We start from the raw sequence: 24,845 nt of genomic DNA on the forward strand, positions 1-24,845 counted from the left end.
AATATTGCTTTAGATACATTTCTGGATGCCTGAACACAAATATTCATATGGCCGAAGAGCATAACTGCACATGATTTGTGAATATCCAAACCACAGTTGCTTAATTGGCTCTGTAGAATCAGACCCTGCTCTACACTGACTGTGTGGCACTCAGCATGAAATCTTAATAATATTTATATTATTATTGTTGTTGTTTTTTGTTGCATAGCTCGGCCAGACGTGTTCGGCGGTGAGTAAGGAGGTGGGGCTGGGGAGATGTCATGTGCTGAAAGCCTTTTCCCTTGGAATACTGTGGCACCGGAGAGTCGCTAGTGAGTTTTGCGTGACGCCCACTGATTCCATGACGTGGCCTTCAGCTGGCCTGCAGGCCTCCTAACCTCTGCTTATGAAATTTGTACAGTAAGAGTTAAACTGATAGCTGAACCCAACAGACTCTGTCTAGTCTCAGATGTTGGTCTTCTAGCACAGGATGGTCCCATCTGGGCCCCCCGACAAAATGTCACATTGGGTCCCTCAGTACATTTTGCCGAGCGAGGGAGGGAAGGTCCCCCCACTGTAGATTTTGCTGAGTCGGCCCCCCAAACTTATAATTTGGGGCCCCTATGAAGTGTTGGACCCCCTGAACTGGCTGGGTTGTCCATGACCCTCCTGTGCCCCTGGGTCCCAGAGAGCCCTTGGTAATTAATTAGCCCAGTCTGGCTATCAAGGAAAACCCATTAGAAACCAGCAACATTTGGCCATCTCAGTTGAAGTCCGTACTGGCAGGCCTGCCGGCTTAATTAGATAGTGGAAGAGGCTGGATGGATCTATCTATCTAATTGATTTTTTATAGCGCCTTTCACAAGTCATCCAAAGGCTCTTTATATGGGCACATTGAGATAAATTCCTACATCATATAGGGAGAGTAAAAAAAAAACAGGAAAAAGGGAAGACAGAGAAATAAAAAAAACCAGATGACAACATCCATCCATCCATCCATTTTCCAAACCGCTTATCCTACTGGGTCGCGGGGGGTCCGGAGCCTATCCTGGAAGCAATGGGCACGAGGCAGGGAACAACCCAGCATGGGGGGCCAGCCTATCACAGGGCACACTCACACACGCACTCCTACGGGCAATTTAGCAAGTCCAATTAGCCTCAGCATGTTCTTGGACTGTGGGGGGAAACCGGAGAACGCGGAGGAAACCCCACGACGACATGGGGAGAACATGCAAACTCCACACACATGTGACCCAGGCGGAGACTCGAACCCGGGTCCCAGAGGCGTGAGGAAACAGTGCTAACCACTGCACCACCATGCCGCCCCCCTCACCCTAACCACTGCACCACCATGCCGCCCCTTACAGTGCTAACCACTGCACCACCATGCCGCCCCTTACAGTGCTAACCACTGCACCACCATGCCGCCCCAACAGTGAACCAAAAACTTCCAAGTAGGGAGAAATGATAGATGAAAAAATATGAATTAACAAGGATTGAGTGAGTTATGTACATAGTCGTCAAAAGTGACCTTTCGTGTCAGCCACACATCTCCTTGTTCCTCACCAATGGTTTCCATCAAGTTGAAGTCCTTGATGCTTTTTAGGGTTTAGCGGAAAGGCACCTGCCAACACTGAGATCATAAACATCTATATGGCCATTTCTGATCAGCAGTCGAACATCCGCTCACCTGCCTCTGGTCTGCAGAGTCACAGAAACCTCTCAAGATGCATTTAATATGGGAGCATCTCAACTGACTATCGATGTGTTACCTTCCATTAGAACGGTGTCACTTGGCACTGTGAGATGCTCTGTTGTATTTCTGTGCTTTATGTAGATTTAGTTCCTACTAGACGATCTTGGTGTTATTTATAGAAATAGCATTTCTAATATTAGGCTCTATGCGGTTTTGTATGGTGCTTCTTTCCTTAACTATGTTCCCACAACTCAGTCTAGCTTTTGTACCCAACTTGGCTCCTTGACAGTTATATGCCTGTGAAATATTGTCTGCTTTGTCTCTATAACATCATCTGCTAAATAACTTAATGTAAATGTAAATGCCATTTGTCCCTTGTCCTGGGGACCCCCCACCCAGCCTGATACACATGTAGTCGCATCTGTTTGACTGTGTCCCTCCTGTAAAAACATTCCTACAGCAAATGGCTGCATGATTTGCGTGGGACACTCTCCTCTTGCTAACTGTGCGGGGGCTATATGGCCATATATATAGCCATAGTGAAGCCCCCACATCAAACTGGCCTCACACCCCCTGCCCATATCAGGCTCCGATTCCCCTCCCCAAGTCCCAGCAGCTGAAGCCCAGACCCCAGGATGGGACTGTAAGCAGAGGCTCAGGGTGCAGCCTGCTCCACGGGTCACATTGCGTTTGTTCAGGAGGCCTGCCATCATCACCAGGAGGTGAAGGATCCTCTTCGGGGGGGCGGAAGGGAGCCACAGGGGGGCGCCTGGCTGTGTTTGTTTAGTGGCACAGGCCACAACCCTCTGCAGACCATCTGAAGATATAAGTCATGGGGGGGGGAGGGGATTGGAAGCCATACCACAATGTCTCAGACATCAAATGGCCAGAGAAGAAAATATGCTTCCTTGTAATGGCTGCATGGAACAATGTAAGGGCGCATCTTTATTTCATGAAAATTGAACCTGCAACCTTCTGATCACAAGCACAGAGGCTTCGCCTGCCAAGCTACACCCCACCTGAGCTGTAATGGCTTGAAGCCTTGAGTTTTCAAACAAGAAAAAAAAACAGACCAATGTGATGATGTCATACGATGAAGACTGTGATTGGTTAAAGAAGTGAACCGCGAACCCCTCCCAGGGATACATCGAGCTCAGCAAAATCAGGACATGCGTACAGTGCCAGAGCCTTCCTCGAATAAATGCTGGTCAGAAAGAGAAATTTGTCACTAGAAAGATATGCGCTCACTTCCAAGAAATAAACCACTAAATTCTTTGAAAAATCAGCTTCTCGTCGAAGATGCAGACACAGCGAGGAAAACGACCACGGGGTCTCGGCTGAGTGCAACGTCTAATGCTGCAGGTGTTGTGAGTGGCTCTCACAGCCCGTGGAAGGATTACGATTTAAAAACGGGGGCTTTGTAAGGTACACAACACTTATGCAACATTAAAAATATGCACTGTCCAGCATTTCCGAATGCCTACGTCATGCTGGGTTGGGCTTTGCATCAACAGAAAAGTAACCCCATCCAACCGTTGCTATTTTGGTATTTAAAATTTTTTGCATTCCCTTCAGTTGCACTGGGTTCGTTTTTAAAAATGCGGCTCACACTCGGTTCTAAGCTTGCGGTCATGCTGCATTGGGCCATACGCATTCATAAAGGTGGTCTTTAAAGTTCTCCCCGCGCTGCAACTTCCCTCCACGCCCGCTCAAGTCACGCGCTGTCCCCACCCATGTGACAGGCGGGCATTGCGATTGGCCCACGTTTCCATGGTGACTGCAGCTCCCAGAGGCCGCTGGAGAGCATGGCGCTGCAGACTCATGCATGGGAATGGAGTGGTCCATGATCTGCCCTGTGAATGGAGGGATGGGGGCGAGAAGAGCTGGAACATTTATTCTGAAGACCCCCCTCCACAAAAAATTAAGTGGCTTAGGATTGCTAGAGAGAGATAGATAAATATATAGACAGACAGACAGACAGACAGATAGATAGATAGATAGATAGATAGATAGATAGATAGATAGATAGATAGATAGATAGATAGATATATCTTATATGCAGCAAAAACATGGTTTTCATGCACAGAGCTTATTTTTCATCACCAAGGGGGCTGATTTTGCATCACCATAGACATGGTGTAATATGGGATGGTTCAGAAAGACACCTTATATATTCCCAGACTTGGGACATGCCTCGTCCCATGACCCACACCCCATACATCTAATATTCCCTCTTCCTCTTGTAGAAAAACCTCTCTCACCATTGTGATCGTAACGACTGACCAGCCATTGCTTTGCTGCTGGTAACCAGTGTGTGGAGACCTTCCCAGTGTGTGGAGACCCTCCGAGTGTGCGGAGAACCTCCCAGTGTGCGGAGAACCTCCCAGTGTGTGGAGACCCTCCCAGTCTTGGAGGGGGGGGGGGTGCTAAAAGGTTTAACTTTCCTCCACGGCATAAAAGAAATAATTTCCCATTAAAAGAAATTACATCTCACGTCATTTACTTTGGCTGGATAGCAGCTACACTATAAAAACCAGATAGCTAACGTGCTACATAAACTGAAATGTCTCCTTTTTGTTGTGGGGAGACAGGGGGGGTTCTTTTGAATTTTCAGATGTTTCCCATTTCGTCTGTATCCCTCATCTTGCAGGGTGACTAGGGGGATAAGCGTTCGCACTTGTTGCTGCAGAAACCAGTCTGTTGCTGCATCACAGCACTAGTCCACTAGTGGTCAGAGGAGCTCGGTGAGGTGGGGCCGCGATTCTGCTGCAGTGTCAACAGGTATGGGGGGGTGGGAGACAAAGCCGCCAAATAAACCTGTTGGTCCCCCCCTCCCCACAGCAAAGCCTGTCCGCCGTAGATCATGCAGCAGCATGTTGGCAGGCTAGCTGCTAGCCGCAGCCCTCGAGGTGACACACGGCTGGAGTGGCCCTTGACGTGACCCACGGTCGGAGTGGCCCTCAACGTGACACATGCCCAACGTGGCCCTTGACGTGACACACGGCCGGCGTGGCCCTCGAGGTGGCCCTGCGTGCCATGCACAGCTACAGCCAGTGCTTCTGCCCAAGCTTTAGAACACAGCTGTCCCTCATCGTGTGGCTCTAATCTGGCTCGGATGCTAACAAAAGCTTGTCTTCCACACGCTTGGTGTCCCGGTGATGCCCTCAGATACTTTAGTGATTAGGAATGGCATGATTCACACGTGTCACAAAAGCTGACAGAGTTTTCAAAGCAAAGTATCTCTGGTATCTCCTTATGTCTTGCCCTTTGAGAGAAATCGTGACGGTTTCATGTCGATGGAAACGTCCAGAGATACGGGGGCTGGTATGCTTGGTACCTATGCCAATGTGGGGGCTGGGGGGTGGATCAGGGGCCAGGACAGCATTAGCCTGCTGATGAAGAACCTGAAGAATTATCTTCAGCATACAAGGGAAGCTGAGAGTAGGTGGGGGCTGAGAGAAAATAAAAGGGAGGGGGTGATAATGTGGGGGGAGGGGCCAGGGGGTGATCAACAAATCCAGGCATGTCACAGAATTCATTTGCATAAAAGGCCCCCAGCAGCAGGGAGACGGCAGCGGCCTGACGACTTGCCTGACCTTGTTCGTCTGCCGCTTCAGCTTTAAGGGGGCTGGATCAGGCTGGCATCAGCCCGCCCCCCTCCCTCCCTGCTTTCTGAAGTGCTCATATATATAAATATATATATGCAGTACATATATATGCATGTATGCACTCCCTGTCTTTTAAATGTGAAGCGACACACAAGGGAATGGAGGACGAGTGTGTGTGTGTGTGTGTGTGTGTGTGTGTGTGTTTGAGCTGGGTGAGCGGCGAGGGGGAGAGCGAGAGAGAGAGAGAGAGAGGGAGAGGGAGGGAGGGATGGAGAGTGGGGCTCTGAAGTGATTTGTGGTTGTGATGACACCTGGTGTGTCACTGCAGATCTACGTTAGAGGGGCCGGGAAGAGGGCGCTGCATGTACACTGGACATTCGCTGCTTATAATCTATCCATGTGTCGTTCAAAGTAAATACATTTTATATATCAAGATAATTATATATATGTATTTAGATATAAGATATACTGTATGCACATCGCGCACAATTTTAAAAATTCTTTTTTGATGTTTGACAAAGTCTGGTTCCTGTTTCTGGTGAGTTGTTCCCACTAATTAAAAATAAAAATGTAAATATAGCAGGAAATGACGTCACATCGGTATGTGAGTGAGCCTGCAGTTCTGGGTCTTTCAGAAAGCCTAGTTTTTAATACATTAAAATACAAAAGAAATAGAAATTATTTAAAGATAAAGACAAAATCATTTTAAGAAGATAATAAATTATATAACATAATCCACACACACAGGTTTGTAATTATACCTTTGTGGGGACTCCATTCATTTCTGTGAGGGAAACTCTAAACAAAATACGAGACTTTTGGCTTTTCTGACTGTTTTAATTGTATTTACAGATCTTTGTGGGGACCTGAAAAATGGTGAAATTCAAGAAACAGGTTTTTATTGGTTTTATTTGGTGCCCACAATGTAATATAAACCTAATCCACACACACACACTATATATATATATATATATATATATATATATATGTGTGTGTGTGTGATCTGGGGAATATCAGCTCTTGTCACGGGATGCTGTAGTGAGAGGTAAAGCCCCCTCCCCAAGCCACGCCTGCGTCCTCCCCCAGCACCGTCACGGCACTCTGGCACTCCCAGTCTGTGAATAAACGCTCTTTCAGCCCAGAATGCTGGCTTCCGGAACCCTCCGCCTGTCCCTGCACTGTCGCACGCTTGGTTCCTCACCTGTCTTACGTCGCGTCTGTTTGCGTTAAGCGCCCGGGAGGCCCGGGAATGCCTCCTCTTCCTCTGCTCTTCATCCTGGCCCATCGACTCGCGACACAGGCCTGTGCGGGGGGTAAGTTTTGGTTCTGAGGGAGGGGTCGGCAGGGGAGGCGGTGGGGGGAATCAGCCATCATGCCCACCCTGACCCCACCCTGCAATGCCATCTCGGCCGACGGCCTGAAGCAGGGCCCGTCTAACATTCGGTGGCACGGGCAGCTGCCATCGTCTGAGGGGGCGCTGACTGAGCCAGCCCATTGTACTTTGTTTTGGGCAGTGCAACATGCTCCTCAAGGTGGAGGTGGGGGATCAGAGGGGGGTGCCTAGGGCTCCCCATGCCCCTCGACCAGCACTAATGGGTCTTAATTAAAGAGCGGCAGGACTGCGATATGGGGGGGGGGGGGGGGGGGCACCGCAATGGAAGACTCCATCCTGCTGGTACGTTATATACCCAGCACAGCCAAAAGTACGTGAACACCCCTATTGATCAGAGGAACTGGCCCATTACGCCACGCTGATTTCTGACTTGGGTGTATGATTAAGCCCCCAGCCACCCAGCAACAAGCAGGGGCAGCAGAAATGATGGATGTGCAGAGGAGGTGTAGTGACTGTCCGCACCCTCACTCTCTCCATCAAGTTCATTCGCCACATTTCTCCTCCCTGGTTAATGTAAGTGAAGCGACTGTGAAGATCAAAACATCTGGGAGCAAGTTCAGCTGCAAACTGGCAGCCACTCAAGGTTACAGAAAGGGAGCTGATGACCCAACCTCAATACCCCCCCCCCCCAAAATGGCTGCAAACCCCACCAGCAATGAACCAACGTCTAACGTGAAGCCCTAGCAGAAGAGTAGAGGCTGTTACAGCGACAGTAGACCTACCAGCTTCATATTAATATTTTGGTATTGGACTGAGGTGCTGGATGAGCTGGTGTCCACATTCTTTTGGACATATAATGTTAATGCCAAATTAATGCTAATTAATATTAATAATTACACAATCTTTGTAGGTGCCTTTGTAGGTTTTTGCCCTTTATTGCCCCAACCAGGTTTACATGCCCCAACGGGAGGGAATTACCAGCAGCAGAGACCTTTTCTTAGTGCCCACTGGAGAGGGTGCTCAGCCTTTCATGGTGGGTCTCTGCAATCTCACAGCTGTTTGTAGGAAGAAAACAGATATGTGTCGCCGTTTTCATAAATTTTTTTAGAATTATACTCAAAGTAAATGACTCTGTCCACACTTACCTGGTACGTTTTCTCATCTTAGAGTGAATTCAAGGTCGCCCCCTACTGCCGACCCTGCAGCAGCCAGCCCCTCGTCCAGGAGATCCTGCAATGGCCTAATGGAGAGTGGAGGCCATTGCCATGATGTAAGAATAGGCTTGACCTGCAGTTTCCAAAGTCGAAAATATCCATAAAAGGGTTCTCAGAGTGTTGTGGTGACTTGTTATAATTGACACAGACAAAAATGTCTTTTTCACAGTTTATCTCATTTATCCATCTTTCAGTAATGCATCCCTTATCAGACCCTGTGTGACATATGCAAATCAGCGATCCAAAGTCCTAACAGGTGAAATCACGGCTTTGTCCTTCAAAACATTGGCAGGAAACGTCATATTTTGACTTCGTTGTATATCACATACAGAAATTGTCTTTATTCACTCAGTGCAAATCATGAAATCCATGCAGTTTTTCAGATATTCCGCGTCTTCCATGTTTTACGGTTCAGGCACGCATCGAGTTCCAGGCGCAAGGAGACGCTGACCTTCAGGGAGTATTTTTTTTCTCCATACGAACTTACTAGCTAATTTTTTTTGCCTGCTTGTGCTTCGCTCTCCCCCCTCCCCTCTCTGTTCTCTTCTCATCCCTCTAAAATGACTGTTTATCACCTTCTCCTACGCACAAAATTATAGAGAAGAATATGTAGAAAAAAGAGAAGGTGTCCACTTGTCCACACGTGGTACACAGACACTGACACTCTTCTGTATTTCACAATAAAAATTCAGGTAAGAAAATGACAAAACCACAAGACACACTGTTTATGGGCTGATGGTTTTGTTTAGTCAAGATACACATTGCGTCCTGCTGCTGATAATAATTTCATAGAACAATATTCATTTCATTATTTTATCTGTGACAGTATTTTTTTTCAGTGTTACACGTTATGTGTTTTTAATGGCTCGATGCCATTGGTTGGTTGCTAAGTGTTCTCACGGCTGAAGGCTTCACGGACAAAACCATTCATTCACCCCATCGAAACTGGGGGTCCTCAAGGGTTGGAACAATACGGACTGACCCAAAGGGTGCAGTGTGTACCTTTCATTACTAATTATTTGCCTGACGCACCTACCTACAGCACCATATATGTCACGTGTTTGTGTGTATTTAGGTAAATACAGTGAATAGCTAACCATTATATAACCATAGTATAACCATAATATAACCATTTATGCAGCTAGACCTTTGATGACGTGGCAGTGTGTCTCCTGAAATATGTACACGATAACTGTGTCTTCCGTGAACTTTACAAGCGACTTTATCAAGTTAAATAACTGCAAAGGCGTATTCAATCGGTGTATGTTGGTATTACACTTATCTTCCATTTTTCAAAGCGCCTTTATTTAGGATCTGTGTGCTATTAAACTAAAAATTAGGATTTCAGAATGGAACAGCAGACTGTCAGAGGTACTATTCCCCAAATCAAAGGAACCCCTACTGGTTGCTGGAATTTCCATGCCTCCGGAGACTAACGCACACCGGCTAAGGGCGGTACATCGGTCACATGCATCTCGGAGCACGTCTGAATGGGCAGGGAGCGTGTGGGCACCTCGATGGCTGCCGTGGCGGGTATCTTGATGCCCTAGTTGTGTTCCCCTTCTTCTTCCCTCCTCTTCTTCTGCCCCCAGAAAAAAAAAACGATGGAAAAACAGCCCTTGAGTGATGCTGTGGCCCTGCAGAATCTCAAAGGGAATGAAGCACATCTCAGGTGGAGATAGAGGGATGGATGGAGGGAAGGAGCAAAAGAAAGGGAGGGAGTGAGTGGCAGAGAGAGAGAGGGGAGGAAAAGCGGGTCCATTTCTAATCACTCTACAGCAGACTGGAACCATGGAACAATTTCTCTGCATCTGGTGGGGGAAGCACAGAGCTAAAAATAAAAAAGGGAAAAAAAGGCAGAGACAATCTATGCCTATCTGGCAGCCGATTGGCCAGTTAAAAATGCATACAATTACTTCCTCCGAGCTCAGGCTTAGCATTTGCATATGCATACGTGAGGGTACTGCTTGGGTAGAATGGGAGGGGGGGGGGGGGAGAGAAAAGGAGAGGGAGGGGAGAGCTGGCACATTAATCTTTAAACATTCGGCATGCAGGTTTATTACAGACAGCAGGAGGAACAGAATTAAAAACGTATCCTAAATTTTTTAAAAAGGCCACAACACAGACATTTGGCAGATCTCACCCGAAGTTTGCGAAGTCCAAACTACGGCGGGAAGCCGTGATGGATGTTTGCTGAAACGTGACGCCGGCTCCCTTCGCCCTTTTGTGTGCGGGAGACGCCTCATTGTGTTGTATTTCTTATTTGCATATCATTATTAATTCATGGTTTAATTTGGCAGTATTATTTCATTATAATATTGTTCCCTGACTAAAACGAGAATCAATTTATACCATGCTTTGGTCTCATATTTTCCAATAATTTCATATGAAGTGTAGTTAGGACGATCCAAAGTGATCCCTTTGAATTCCAGACCATGAATATGCACCCGTGAATGAATAAAACAATTTCTGAAGGAAAGAGAGTGACGACATTAGTGGGAATAGCTACATTCTGATATCATAAACTAAAGCAAAACATTCTGAATTTCTATATGATACAATTTACAAGCACCACAGCGTTTAACTAAATCTTTAGCTTGGGTATTCTCTCTCAAGAATATCTTTGTGTAAAATTTAAATCCCGCAGACAGTCCTTTGATATAGTAAAATAATCCATTGAAAGGCAGAGAGAGCACTGCTCTGCATCTAGCAAAGTCGAGTCTGTGGCTCAAGTTTAAAAATTCACTGTTTAGTATTATGTGCGTCCAGCGGACATGTTCAGCAAAGGCCACTAAAGCATAAAAGCCTACAGAAATAGTTAAGGTGGTCAGACAATGAGAGTATTCAGTCTCTATCAAACTCAGAAGAGCACTAGCCCATCTTAATTACTGTCTCCTTTTGTTTTCCATGCAATCGTGATTCATTTTATTGTATTATTCTCTATTTCGTTCCTGCTACAGCAGGCAGAAGAGACCGAATCTTCAGGGAATCAATTAGAGCCAGGGCGAACTCCCACGCCTGGCTCTGCGGCTCCGCGGACGGTACAGGCGCTGGAGAGCGTCCCACCCCTGCCCGCCGCGGGGGCCGCGGACGGCAGCGCTGTCACTAACACCGGTCACCGAGGAGGTGTGGAATGTGGGACTGTCTCAGGTCCAGCAGAAACATGTACCTTAAAGGGTGTTAATTTTATATTTATATATGGGTGTGTGACAATTAGAAAAATAATGCTTAAAGGCAGATAACATTCAATAAGATGTCATTGTGGGTGTTCTCTCCTTCCCGCGATTTTCCTAGTGGCACAGACTGCAGGCTCATCGTCACCCTGCACTAGATATGCAGGCATGGACAATGTACATCAGAGTGAGTATGTGTGTGCTTCAATACAACTGGCTAGTACCACTTTGATTGGTAGGCCTAGTTAGTACCAGGTAGGACCCACTTTTTTAGACACACCTAACTAGTACCAGGTAGGACCCACTTTTTTAAGTACACTGAAGTAGTACCAGGTAGGACCCACTTTATTAGACACACATAACTAGTACCGGGTAGGACCCACTTTATTAGACACACCTAGCTAGTACCGGGTAGGTCCCACTTTATTAGACACACCTAGCTAGTACCGGGTAGGTCCCACTTTATTAGACACACCTAGCTAGTACCGGGTAGGTCCCACTTTATTAGACACACCTAGCTAGTACCGGGTAGGGCCCACTTTATTAGACACACCTAGCTAGTACCGGGTAGGTCCCACTTTATTAGACACACATAACTAGTACCGGGTAGGACCCACTTTATTAGACACACCTAGCTAGTACCGGGTAGGACCCACTTTATTAGACACACCTAGCTAGTATTGAGTAGGACCCACTTTATTAGACACACCTAGCTAGTACCTGGTAGGACCCACTTTATTAGACACACCTAGCTAGTCCCGGGTAGGTCCCACTTTATTAGACAAATATAACTAGTACTGGGTAGGTCCCACTTTATTAGACACACCTAGCTGGTACCTGGTAGGACCCACTTTATTAGACACACCTAGCTAGTACCGGGTAGGTCCCACTTTATTATACATATATAACTAGTACTGGGTAGGTCCCACTTTATTAGACACACCTAGCTAGTACCGGGTAGGTCCCACTTTATTAGACACACCTAGCTAGTACCGGGTAGATCCCACTTTATTAGACATATATAACTAGTACCGGGTAGATCCCACTTTATTAGACACACCTAGCTAGTACCGGGTAGGTCCCACTTTATTAGACACACCTAGCTAGTACCGGGTAGGTCCCACTTTATTAGACACACATAACTAGTACCGGGTAGGTCCCACTTTATTAGACACACCTAGCTAGTACCGAGTAGGTCCCACTTTATTAGACACACCTAGCTAGTACCGGGTAGGTCTCACTTTATTAGACACACCTAGCTAGTACCGGGTAGGTCCCACTTTATTAGACACACCTAGCTAGTACCGGGTAGGTCCCACTTTATTAGACACACCTAGCTAGTACCGGGTAGGTCCCACTTTATTAGACACACCTAGCTAGTACCGGGTAGGTCCCACTTTATTAGACACACATAACTAGTACCGGGTAGGTCCCACTTTATTAGACACACCTAGCTAGTACCGGGTAGGTCCCACTTTATTAGACACACCTAGCTAGTACCGGGTAGGTCCCACTTTATTAGACACACCTAGCTAGTACCGGGTAGGTCCCACTTTATTAGACACACCTAGCTAGTACCGGGTAGGTCCCACTTTATTAGACACATCTAGCTAGTACCGGGAAGGTCCCACTTTATTAGACACACCTAGCTAGTACCGGGTAGGTCCCACTTTATTAGACACACATAACTAGTACCGGGTAGGTCCCACTTTATTAGACACACATAACTAGTACTGTAAAGGGTAGATGAGTTGTGGGTTCAGAGATGACTTTGCTGCGCGCCACTGTTGTACTGAGCTGCTCTTTATGCACATCCTATTAGCTTTACAGGGTCTGGCCGTTCTCCTCTGAGGTCTCCCTTTAACTAGGTGTTTTCATCCAAAGATCTTCCCCTGCCTCGATGGTTTTTTTTTCTGTTCATCACACCAGTAAACTATAGATACTGCAATGTGTGAAAATGCCAGTGGAGTGTGTGAAAAACCACAGTGACTGTTTCAAAGATGCTGGAATCACCACATACAGCACCAACATATATAATTACCTACATTATGCACATTAGCCAAGCTGATCCTGTCTATATGCCTTATATTTTCAGTTGCAGCCTCAGAATTACATATCTGTGTGTGTGTATATATATATGTACACACACACACAAACACACACACACACACACACACACACATATGGGAACCCCTGATGCTTTATGTTCATGCCACAAAAGTCATGAACGTGACCAAATCGAGTTGTCATTAAGTCACTAAGCTCTGCAAATCGGCATAAGATGGCCTACAGCTTTTATCCTTTTATACCACTGAATTCTTTGTGGGAGCAAATCAGGTCGTCTAGCTGACATGTAGTATGCTGAGGCCCCATGGGATCCATGCGGGGTTAGAGTCCTCGTCTCTAACCACTACCTACTGACCTATATACGTTAGCGCCGGCCTATTAATGCCTTGTATGAATGATGAGCATCTGCACGGACTTTCTAGGGGGCAGGGGGGGGCAACCTAGCTGCCTGTCCTGTGCAGACGCTGTCGTCGTGATCCGGCACTGAATGCGTATCTTTCGGCGTGATGCTGGTCAGATGTCCAGGTGAGAAAATGCAGCCGAAAAGTGCCCCATTTAACAGTCTCCATGTTCACCCCACTACCCATTTTCCCTGTTTCTGATTTGCTGATTTTCTTACAAAAAATACAGCATGTTGAATCGGTCAAAGATGTTCGGTGTCTAAATTATGTGAAAATTTTTAAAAAGAATGCTTTCTCTCACAGACAGCAAATAGGATATTCAATATAATACACATTTCAAAGGAGAATCAACACATCAGGGATTAAACTGGAAGAATTCTGATAAGATCCTAATTAAAGATCCGGAATGATTGTTTGTGATCTATGCATGAAGGTAAAAGATGGACACACTCCTCAAAAACCTCACGATGACTTTCAAACCCACAAGCAACTGTGAAGGCGCGAGTCCATATGCCCTACTCCCTCCATCCTGCCCCACACCTGCATCTCTGTCTCGCCACAATATGGCCCCTCTCTCCCATGTGCTGGGGTACCTGTCACCTGGCTCCCTGCTTCCTACTATCCCACCTACATTCCCCGTCAGCCTGGCAGATACTGCTGTGGGAGGTGTTACAGAGAGAGAGGGCAGGGAGGGAAGTGGAGGAGCACATAGCCCCCTAGCCATGAAAACAGTACAGTAAAATGGCCATTGCTGTTTTATTACCCCCCACCCCCCCCCCCCATACTCCTAACTCCATAAAACTTGGCCTTCTGGAAAAGATGAAGCAAGGATGAAGGGAGAGCATTTCAGCCTAAGCAGGTCATCCTGGGAGGTGTTTCTTTGTCGCCTGGCACCTCTGTGAGTTTGAGGCAACCCTCACATCACTGTACCCAAAAAAACACAACTGTGTGGTTTTCAGACTCTGTTGACTTCTGCAGACTTGTATATATTAATAAATCTTAGGTATCAGATTGTCTGTGTTTGTGCCAGAGGTGGGGACGTGAGTCAGTGACTCAAGACTCGATTCGGACTCAAGTTACAAATTTGGTGACTGGTAACTCAACTAATTACAACTGATGGAAAGACTTGGACTCGACTTGGACTCGAGACTTGGAGCCGACTTGGACACTGTGACTCGAGAAAACTTGAGGTTATAGTCCCCCCTCTGGATGCCATACCGTTAATTTTATCAGTTCAGTGTATATTAATTCACTGCATTTTCAATTGGCTGAATGTACTGTCTTCTAAGTTTGTTAAAAAAATCATTCTTTCTGTAAATACATGGACATAAAAGCTGAGGATAATCATATTGGGACACTTTTTTTCAACCTCTCTCTGCCTATAAAGAACGTATCCTATGGCAGCAAGTTTTAATCACTAAACGTAAAAAAAACTGCCATAGGTAAGGACTCAAGTTACATGACTCATGACTTGACCTTAATTGACAAATTTGATGATTTGTGACTTGACAGCAAAAAGTATGGAAAGACTTGGACTCGACTTGGACTTGAGGCTAAATAACTTGAGACTTAGCTCAGACTGCAATGTTTTGACTCGGACTCAGTCCTTAATTGCAGTACCAAAAGTAGAGCACCTGGTGAAGTGGAAGCACCCTTAGATGTTCTCCTGTCCTGCACGTTTATCCTGTTAAGGTGATGTTATAATTTGCAAACAATTAACGGCTTCTTCGGAAAAAGCCTTCACAAAAGAGGTCTTCGCGTACCTTTCAAAGTCTAATTCCCAAAATTCAAACAAGAGCCAGGGGGGTCTTGTGGTTACCTTGAGTGTAGGATCCACTGCCAACAATTAATGTCTGAAACCCAAACTGAAAGGAAAAGGCTTTTTAGTCTTAGACTGAGGAATACCAGTCTGGAGAGACTGAGAACTGCTCCAAACACTGTGAAAATCCACTCAACCAACACAAGGCCCCGGTGTCACCAGGCTGTAGCTGCGGAGAGGTGTGTCCTTTATGGTCTAGTGAATCAGAGAAATGTTCCAGCTCTGGGGCTGATTTACGGCTGCGACTCCCCCGAGGTCAAGGCCAGGTCAATGTGCACAGGCTGAATGGTAAGGTGCATATAGCGGTCCGTGGTGCTCACCTGCGTGTATCATGTGCTTAACAGACCACATCATGCATGTTCTCATGGAGGTAGAATTTGGGGGTGCATCAAAGCAATACTGTTGAACATACATACATCCGATGATGTCATGACGATGATATGGTAATGTGTGATGGACCTGTTAGGATCACTGTAAAACCTAAGTGATTGTGTCCATTCGAGCAGGGCCTCCCAATCCACAGTTGGGTAGTATTCCACTGAACCACAGAATGCTGAGTGGCTGGTTAATATCCAAAAAGCCGCACCCTTTATATGACCCCTGAGGGCATCTGGAAAAAATATGGAACCATGAAATTTTTGCACAAGGCTGGAAGCCCCAATAATAGAGTCTAAAATCCATCCATCCATTTGATGCCTGTTTATCCAATGTAGACCCATGGCAAACCTGAAACATGTCCAAGGTGAGGCAGTGTGCAAGGCAGAGGACTCCCTGGATGCTGTCAATCAGTCACAAGGTGAGGCAGTGTGCAAGGCAGAGGACTCCCTGGATGCTGCCAATCAGTCACAAGGTGAGGCAGTGTGCAAGGCAGAGGACTCCCTGGATGCTGCCAATCAGTCACAATGTGAGGCAGTGTGCAAGGCAGAGGACTCCCTGGATGCTGTCAATCAGTCACAATGTGAGGCAGTGTGCAAGGCAGAGGACTCCCTGGATGCTGCCAATCAGTCACAAGGTGAGGCAGTGTGCAAGGCAGAGGACTCCCTGGATGCTGCCAATCAGTCACAAGGTGAGGCAGTGTGCAAGGCAGAGGACTCCCTGGATGCTGCCAATCAGTCACAAGGTGAGGCAGTGTGCAAGGCAGAGGACTCCCTGGATGCTGCCAATCAGTCACAATGTGAGGCAGTGTGCAAGGCAGAGGACTCCCTGGATGCTGCCAATCAGTCACAAGGTGAGGCAGTGTGCAAGGCAGAGGACTCCCTGGATGCTGCCAATCAGTCACAAGGTGAGGCAGTGTGCAAGGCAGAGGACTCCCTGGATGCTGCCAATCAGTCACAAGGTGAGGCAGTGTGCAAGGCAGAGGACTCCCTGGATGCTGTCAATCAGTCACAAGGTGAGGCAGTGTGCAAGGCAGAGGACTCCCTGGATGCCGTGCCAATCAGTCAAAAACCACAAATACTCATTGCAGTTTAGAGACACAATCACTTTGACCATGTATATATAGCTGAATATATTTCAAATATTTTTTTATTTTATATTATCATTTTTATATTTTATTATTCTGTTATCATATGCAGCTGCTCGGAGTGACCAGGCTTACATTCCACTACATGTTGTATATGTACAACTGTGCATGTGATGAATAAACCTCGAAAACGTTGAATCTGGAGACACCGGTTGACTGTAAACCATAAGTCTTAGACCATAGGACAAAGCTGGATCTGCCAGCAGACATCCATGTAAACGTGGAGAGAAGATCACAGCTCCACACACAGTGAGAGGGTGGGAATCAAACTCACAGTCCTGGAGGAGCTGGCTATAGTGCTCCCCGCAGAGCCACAGTGGCATCCAACAAAACCTCTCCCTTTAAGAAACTAAGTCTACGTATACTTTACAGAAGATCAGAAAAAGGTTCTAGTGGATTTCTGCTTTAGACAAAGAGAATGAGTAGCATTCAATTTAATTTTCATCTTCATCTGACAAATTTTGTATTGGCAAATTCACCAAAGTCTGTAAAATTTTCATTCACTACTGATGTTCTTTTCTATGTAATTTCAGTCCACTAAATTCAATTGGCTTGTTTACTATTCTGGAAATCCTCTCCTTGTTAAAGTGAGTTTTGTGGTCATTTGACGATTAAAGTGTCTAGTATTATTGCAATTCTTATTGTCTTTCAGGCAGAAGCACTCATACTGAATGGTTTCCCAAGGCAAGATGCAAATTCCATTCGATGCTAAAAAAACAAGTGAAACAATTAAAGGTCAGTGGAGAAGAGTTCATTTCAAGCTAGGTCAATCACACAGCAAATTCGAAATACAGCAACACAAATAGAAGAACCCTTTACTTAATTAAACTTCCAGGAAGACAGAGGACAATGAGAATAGCTTTCCTTTTTGTTTGAGGCACAGCTTGTCTAAATGTGTAGGTGTGTCTACAAGCATGAATAATTATGTCAAGGACATGTTTGACGGCCCGCTCTGTGAATATTCATTTTGTGTGTTCGTTAATAACCTAAAAATATGGTCCAGGCTAGTGTATATGCAAGTGAGATATATTTCACCCACAGGCCTGGTCTTCATCCTAGACATGAACTAGGATTATTCTAGTGCATAGAGAGGAACTCCAATCTCTCACACCTGCAATATCAAAGCTCCTGCCTGGTCAGCTTTGACCAACATGCTGCACCTGCAGTAAATGGTTCCTCTAAAGCCCATCAGTCTTCCCAGAGATGGAAAACAATGAGAACCATCTTGAATATGCATTGATGCGTTTGTGTTGTGGAACTTCGTCGCATTTACTTGACAGTGCTCCTGGAAAAACACAATCAAATGAATCCAGCAGAGTGATGCCATTTTACGCTGGAGTGTTTACACATGCATTGTGTGGCGCACTGTTATGTAAAGGGAACAAGCAAAAAGTCAACCTTTGGAAATATAAACTTACATTATCACTGAGAAGTAACGGTGGGAACATCAGCACTACGCATGCATCATTTAGACTTTAAGGCACAACAAAAGAGCCTCGATGGGAAGATCGCGAGCTTGAAAGGGATCACAAGTGTCCAACAATACTTGAAATGGTCAAAGGAGACACCCGTGGGTCTTAAAGGTGTGACCCAACTTCAACCCTATACAGGTACCAAATTTTAGATGTAACTATAATCATAATGTCCAGCAGCAGATGGCAACGGATAGCTGGTGTCTCAGCTCCCTTTGTGATCCTGACAAACAGACACCCTGTGTAGCCTGAGTATAAGAATTAGCCCAGTTTACACTGTCAATGGCTATAGCAGATTTACTGGTTCAGGGTGCATTTGCTGGCCATGGCCTAGGTCTGCTCTTGTTGGCAAGGATGATGGAACATGGGTTATTGCCATGCTGAGCAGATTCAACCCAAGAGTATATTAATAATGCAAGAGAGAGTGGAACAACGAAAGGCAAGATCACCTGCATCCCATGATGCAATGTGTGTCTCCTGCTGGGCGAGTGTCTTCCAGAATGACAGTGCTCCAGTGCACAGGCGCAACTTATCAGTGGGTGGTGTGAGGTGCTTGAGGACGAAATGACTAGAAATTTGTGACACTCTCAGTCACCAGATCTGAATTTCACAGTCACAGACCTGAGTTGGTGGGACTGACAGGAGAGAGGCCTGTGATGGTGGCATATGTCCCATCAAGCTGGGCAGTAATTGTGGAGGAATGGTCCCTGGTCTCTGCAAACCTGGAGCAGGACCTTGTGGTCTTCACGACAGATCGTAACCATAGCATCCACACCATCCATATCTTTTAGAGGAGCGTGTCCGTTCTTGCTGTAACCTAGTGGCAGCTAACATCATCTTGCTACAGTTGTTTCCAAAGTAGTTCATGGAGCTTTAAAAACGGTGCAGGTCTTACCTTTTTTGGGGTCAAAGCCTCAGATGCTGTCCCGGATCTGGACGTGTGGTCTTTATGGTCCCAGGCCCCATACCTCAAAAGCTACGCCCACCCCCACAGCTCTCCTGGCCCGTAGCGCTCCCTCTTTCTCAGCATACAACAGCGACGGGGAAGCAGCTCTAACGAGGCTAGCATCATCAGCAGTCCACTGGAGATGGGGTCACCGGAGCTCAGGGCTAAAACGGCAGCCTTTCGAATGAATAATTTCGGAAAGCCTGCCCTGTCTTATTGTCATTTCAGGAGCTTTATAATATGTTGTGCTTGAATTGTTTTCATTTCTTTGCTGGCGTCGTCATTTCATTCTCTCTTACATTATTAATTCACACTCGGGTTCAATCTGCTTTTACTGTTTCGGCGTAATTCACATGATGAATAAACATCAGACAACAAGGAAACCCAGATTTATTTTTTTTTGACGAATACGATGCCACACTGGCGACATATGGGTGACGTTACAAAAATGCTTAATGTTTTCACAATATGCAAGATGAGATGCTTGTATTTCGTGTGAAATGTGCATGTGAAGGACTTTCAAAGTGGAGGATACAAACCGGAGACACAGTCACTTTATGAACATCTGATTAAATTGTAAAATTTCATTATTGAAAAACAAATTTGGGTTTTTTTGTGCTTTTTCTTAATATCTATCAGCAGTGGATTGGTTTTACATTTTGGGGCTGTTACATGCCTGTTTGTATGTACACTTGCTTTATTCCTGATACCTAAAACTAGATTTAGTTTTGATCTGACTGCATATTCTTTTTCCCTACAACCTGCTAGTGTCTGGGTTACTTTCTGATGGTTAAAATGCATCCCATGTATAGTGCATCAATCATAAAACTGATTTAAGTTGGCTAAGTTAAAAAATAAAGTTGTTGTCCACTCTGAAAGCAAGTGAATGTTGGGGTTAATGGCGAGCAGAGTGGAGAGCTGGGATATAGCGGGCGGGACAAAATCATGGCCAAAGACCAAACACATGTGCGCACGGTAAGCATGTCTACCGCACATTCTCCGTTGCTAAGCTAGAAATCAGACTATCGGTGCTTTTATTTTTCCTCCCATATATGGAAACTGACAGTGACAGATTCAGCAGCTAACGTCATACGATTCCTTATTTTTGGGATGAGATTTTTATCGTTGGGCTTCTGTGGTATTGATACAAAATACACAAGATTCAGAATGAAAGACGGCAAGATATTCCGGAGCTTTCCCTCTCCCTTCCTTTGTGGTAGCTGACGGCGATGGGCTTGCACCTCTCCTTCCTCCCTGTCCCTCCTGAGCTTCTGAGGTCGGCAGTATACGCGATGAGCAGTGGGAGGTGGTGGTAGCCTCTGTCAAAGCCCTTCAGCCTGACAGGGATGTACACGGCTCCTCTTTTTACACTCAAAACCAGCTCCCCTTCTCTTGTGACCCCCCCAATTCTGTTCCCTCATGCTGTGCTGCCCCCCATCTGTTCTGGAGCCCAGTGTTTCCCTATCACCCAAACAGGACCCTGCCCTCTACCAGCCACTTCAGACACCCCTCCCTTAACAAAACAATACTGCTGAGGACTCTATGTGGCTGTTACCGCTGCTGTAGCCTCGATCTTAACCATATGTGTATGTGCAGCTATAACCTTCATCACAATTAAGGTGATTGTCACCATGTCCACTGTAACTCTTTACTTCTCGTATAATTGCCCAGTAGTGCTCACTATATGGGCATTATGGATATTTTAAAATATACTCTTCTTTTACGCATATTATACAAATTACTAATGAGCTGTGGTATTAACATGAACTCTGCGCGTGTTATTTTGCTAACACGCACCATTATTGTACGGAATGTGTCACACCTTTGCCACTACAGACATGTAAATTTCAGCCGGGTACAAACATCAGCTAAGTGGCGAAAAGTGGTCATGTAATGTTCTGGGTCCACGGAGACAACTGGTGCCCCTTACATCATGTCATGAACACGGACGGCACGATGGATGCAGTTTTATTCTAGCGGCGCCGTCGGAGTGGAGGCGGGATTAATCAAATCCACCACGGGGGAAAACCGTGAGACGTGGACAAATCAGCCCCACGGAGGACGGTACCCTCAGCTGATCGGTTCCTTTCGGTGCCCAAGTCGGGCACTTGCAACAGAAAGTGGATGCAGATTTATGCCTGAGTGATGGGGGGGTAGTTCTGTATTTTAGATGAAAGGCTCGTTTGCAAGTGTGCTGCTTGCGCCCCCCCCCCCCACCCATCCCCCCATCTCCCGAACTCTTTTTAACGGCTTCACTTTAATATGTATGCAAATGCACCGTCTTCCATCCCCTTAATTGTCTGGCTTCCAGCAGTCAGGCTGCATGAAAAGTGTTTGTATTTATGGCTCCTCAGCCCTGTGCCCATAGCTGCCCATCCCTGACGCCCCCCACGGCCGGGAGAGAGCGCCAAGCAACTGCCACGCCCCAGCACCACTAACCATGCCCGTGTCTGCGTGGCACGTCCTCACGCTCAACGCACGGCGCTCCGAAACGCCGGCACACTGGTACATATGAACGCCGGTACAGTGCTTCCAGCGAGCAGCCCAGAAGCAGCTCGACAGTGAAGCATCGCCGGAGAGATTCCAAAAATCGACGTGGGGGAGAAAAAAACAGCAAAAATAAAATCTTGCTCATCAAAAATATATATATATATGTTGTTCAAACTCTAGACTGATTTTTTTTACCTTCTGATTTAAGAGGGTGGGGTTGCTGGGATTGGAGGGGCTTTCAGATGCCTACCTTTGGTCATAGTATAGGAGGAGAAAAAAATATTACTATTTATGTCACCTAATGCAGTCTGCAAGCAGGGCATTGATAGAGAAAAAAAACATCTAGACTCTTTTCTACAAGCAGGCAAGTCATTCCAGATTTAGTCTACAACAGTCTCCAGAGGTAAAGGTATGTGCAGTTACAGTACGTTACCACACCCACCACTCAACAACCCACCTCAGGGATAAGAACCCAGGTGATACCTCAGCACCACACTAGTCCAAATGGAACAGTGTGAGTGTTTTCCAGTAGCTGGAGTGCCAATCCAGGCACCAACTCTCAAGTTATTCCCTGTAAGTTGGAGGACCTCCTTACAGGGCTGGATGTAGATTAACGTCATAGCCAGGAATGAGCAACTGCAGGTTAAGGACCTTGCTCAAGGACCCAATGGAGTAGAATCACTCCTGGCATTTTACAGGATTCAAACCAGCAACTTTCCAATTCCTGGCACAGACCCCTAGCCTCAGAGCTACAACTCTATCCAAGGCTCTAGGCTGATTGAAATGATTATCTTTTCTAAAAAAAAACATCGTTACTCACACCAAAAGATGTAAGGATGTCAGGCAAGATTATCTGCTGGTGAGGCTGAAGGGGTCACTAACTCAACCAGGTCTAGCAGGAGGGCTGCCTGTTCCTTGGAGAGTGGAGACGAGATCCTCATAACTTCCCTCCCTTTCACTAAGGCAACAGATGCAAATGTGTTAAGGAGATGCTTTTAAAAACTCTGAACATCATAGCAACTCAGCAGTATGAAGAAACTGAGGCACATCTGAAAGCACTAATACAAGCATTTTTTTTATAGATGTATTATACTTGTGTGTTGTAATGATGCAGCTCTCAACACCAGCTCAAAAATAAATGCTAATTGTTTCAGCTGTATTGTTCTTTAAGTAACTGAAAAACATCTCTGCCACCAATTACCACATGGCTGACTACCAGCGTACTGCAATATGAAAAACGGAACTTCTTTGAAAAATGATGCAGATTAAAGGTATATTTCAGCAGCTTTATTTGGAACGTTTGCTATTGTCCTATACCACATCGTTGTACATACATCACAAGAAAGCAAAATAGATACACTCCAGTATATGAGGACGTAACAACAGTGGATTAGTGTCTGATGTTCAGCTTAACATAGTCTGGCATGTGGACACTTTGCCCCTGTGGGTTCACTCCTCTAAAACAGCCCTCGTAGTTTGGGATCTCCACTGCCTGTCGGATAACAAGACCAAAGTCGGGCAGGAGCTGTCCGCTTCTCTGCGATCTGCCCACTTTCTGTGGCGTGTGAGCGCCACCCGTCTGGTGCAAGGAATCATTTACTCAGCACTTATCTTCGCCTACTGAGCCCAAGGCTTGTCCGCTACTCCAGCCTAAAGCACTGGGCCTCTATACACAGGGAGATTCCCAGCGCCCAGCACATTGCAAGTCAGCTGTTAATCTCAGACGCGGTTTCCATATTGGACCCTTTGTTTCATCTTGGAGCAAGCAGCGCCACAAGCAAAACAAAATCACAATAGATATTTTTTTCCCCACAAGATTCCCTAGAAGCACAGCTTGAGAAATCGCAAGTTTTAACAGTTATGGTTGCACTACACATGGTCGAAGCAGCCATGTTTCTGGAGGCATTAGGTGAAAATGCCGTATTGACTCCATGTAATTCAAACCTAGGCTAAAGGGAGCATGCGTGACACGGACTTAATTCCGAGGGTATTTGCTTGGAATTACTAAATTCTAATTATTAGGAGCAAATTAACAAACGGGAGTTGAATTTTAAGTTAAATGAATACAAATTATTCTCGTGAAACCCCCAGTCGCACACAGACAGCACCGTTTGTAGCGATTTACAAAAATATCCTAAAATGCTAAACGGATGACATTTGGGATGTTACGCGGTAATCTGTCAAATCCATCAACCCCATATTAATGAGGCAAATGCCCCATAGCAACGATTTTCAAAATACTTAAAACACATTTTTTTATATTTGCGGAATAACGGCAACTTCGCTTACGAACCGAAACACACTGAATGACACCGTTACAGACCTATTAATATTCCAACTTCGAAATAGACACGTATGTTAATTTAGCCGCGTTTTAATCAATTTTAATAAATAAAAACCCTCATCAATCGACACTGTATCTCGATAAAACTAATCGAATATCATAAGGTTGTTTTAATAATATACAATCCAAAAACACATGTATATGGGAGAACTGTATAGCAAAGACAGAAAACCTGACCAGGCATCTGAGAGAAATGCTAGGTAGCGAACATCTAAAGGCGGCTAAACCTATGGCAATGTTAGCGCTGGCTGTAGCCGAACAACGCAAAAATGAGTGAGAAGACCCACGGGAGAAACACTGACATGTTTACTTCGGAGCACCAGCTAACGTTAGCGAATGGGACAGGACGGAGAGGCGCCCTTCTCTGCCTCGCCTCCTTCTTCCGCGAAGAGCATCCCAAAGTCACACCTCATCACTCAATTCTGAGAACGAAAGCATCAACAACCGCGAAAGAGAAAAAAAACGCACAAAAAACCTCTCGAGGGTAAAGGTCGTCACCGTGGCAACGCGTCGCCCATTGGCTGAGCCCACAGAAGCGCTTTCTTTGCGGCGCGATGATTAATGGGCCGTTGGCGGTCGCCGAGCTGCGGTTTAGTTGCGCTTCACAGCCGAGCTGCGGTGATTCTGCGTGTGATTACGGGCTTAATGAGGACGCCGCTAAATGTCTCCGATTAAGCCTGAAATGATCATACAGAGCCTTTCTGCTGATGATCACTTAAGTCTGAGACGCCCCAAAACATGCGAAGTACTCGGTGAAGTGAGCGCGCTGCGCTCTCGCGCA

General features: G+C 45.9%; 1 long non-coding RNA gene across 2 annotated transcripts; it reads right to left on the reverse strand.

Moving 5' to 3' along the window:
* Positions 1 to 6,279: 6,279 nt before the first annotated feature.
* Positions 6,280 to 24,520, reverse strand: LOC125713213 (uncharacterized). Of its 2 annotated transcripts, none has more exons than XR_007383513.1 (6): positions 24,367 to 24,520; positions 22,541 to 22,678; positions 7,762 to 7,856; positions 7,595 to 7,671; positions 6,485 to 6,585; positions 6,280 to 6,398 (listed from the first exon to the last, which is right to left on the reverse strand). It is a non-coding gene; the product is annotated as an uncharacterized LOC125713213 (long non-coding RNA). The 2 variants fall into 2 exon arrangements; XR_007383512.1 differs by having other exon boundaries at positions 7,762 to 7,903.
* Between the last annotated feature and the right edge of the window lie 325 nt (positions 24,521 to 24,845).

The sequence above is a fragment of the Brienomyrus brachyistius genome, chromosome 2 (genome assembly GCF_023856365.1).
Source record: "Brienomyrus brachyistius isolate T26 chromosome 2, BBRACH_0.4, whole genome shotgun sequence".
In the NCBI taxonomy this organism is placed as follows: domain Eukaryota; kingdom Metazoa; phylum Chordata; class Actinopteri; order Osteoglossiformes; family Mormyridae; genus Brienomyrus; species Brienomyrus brachyistius.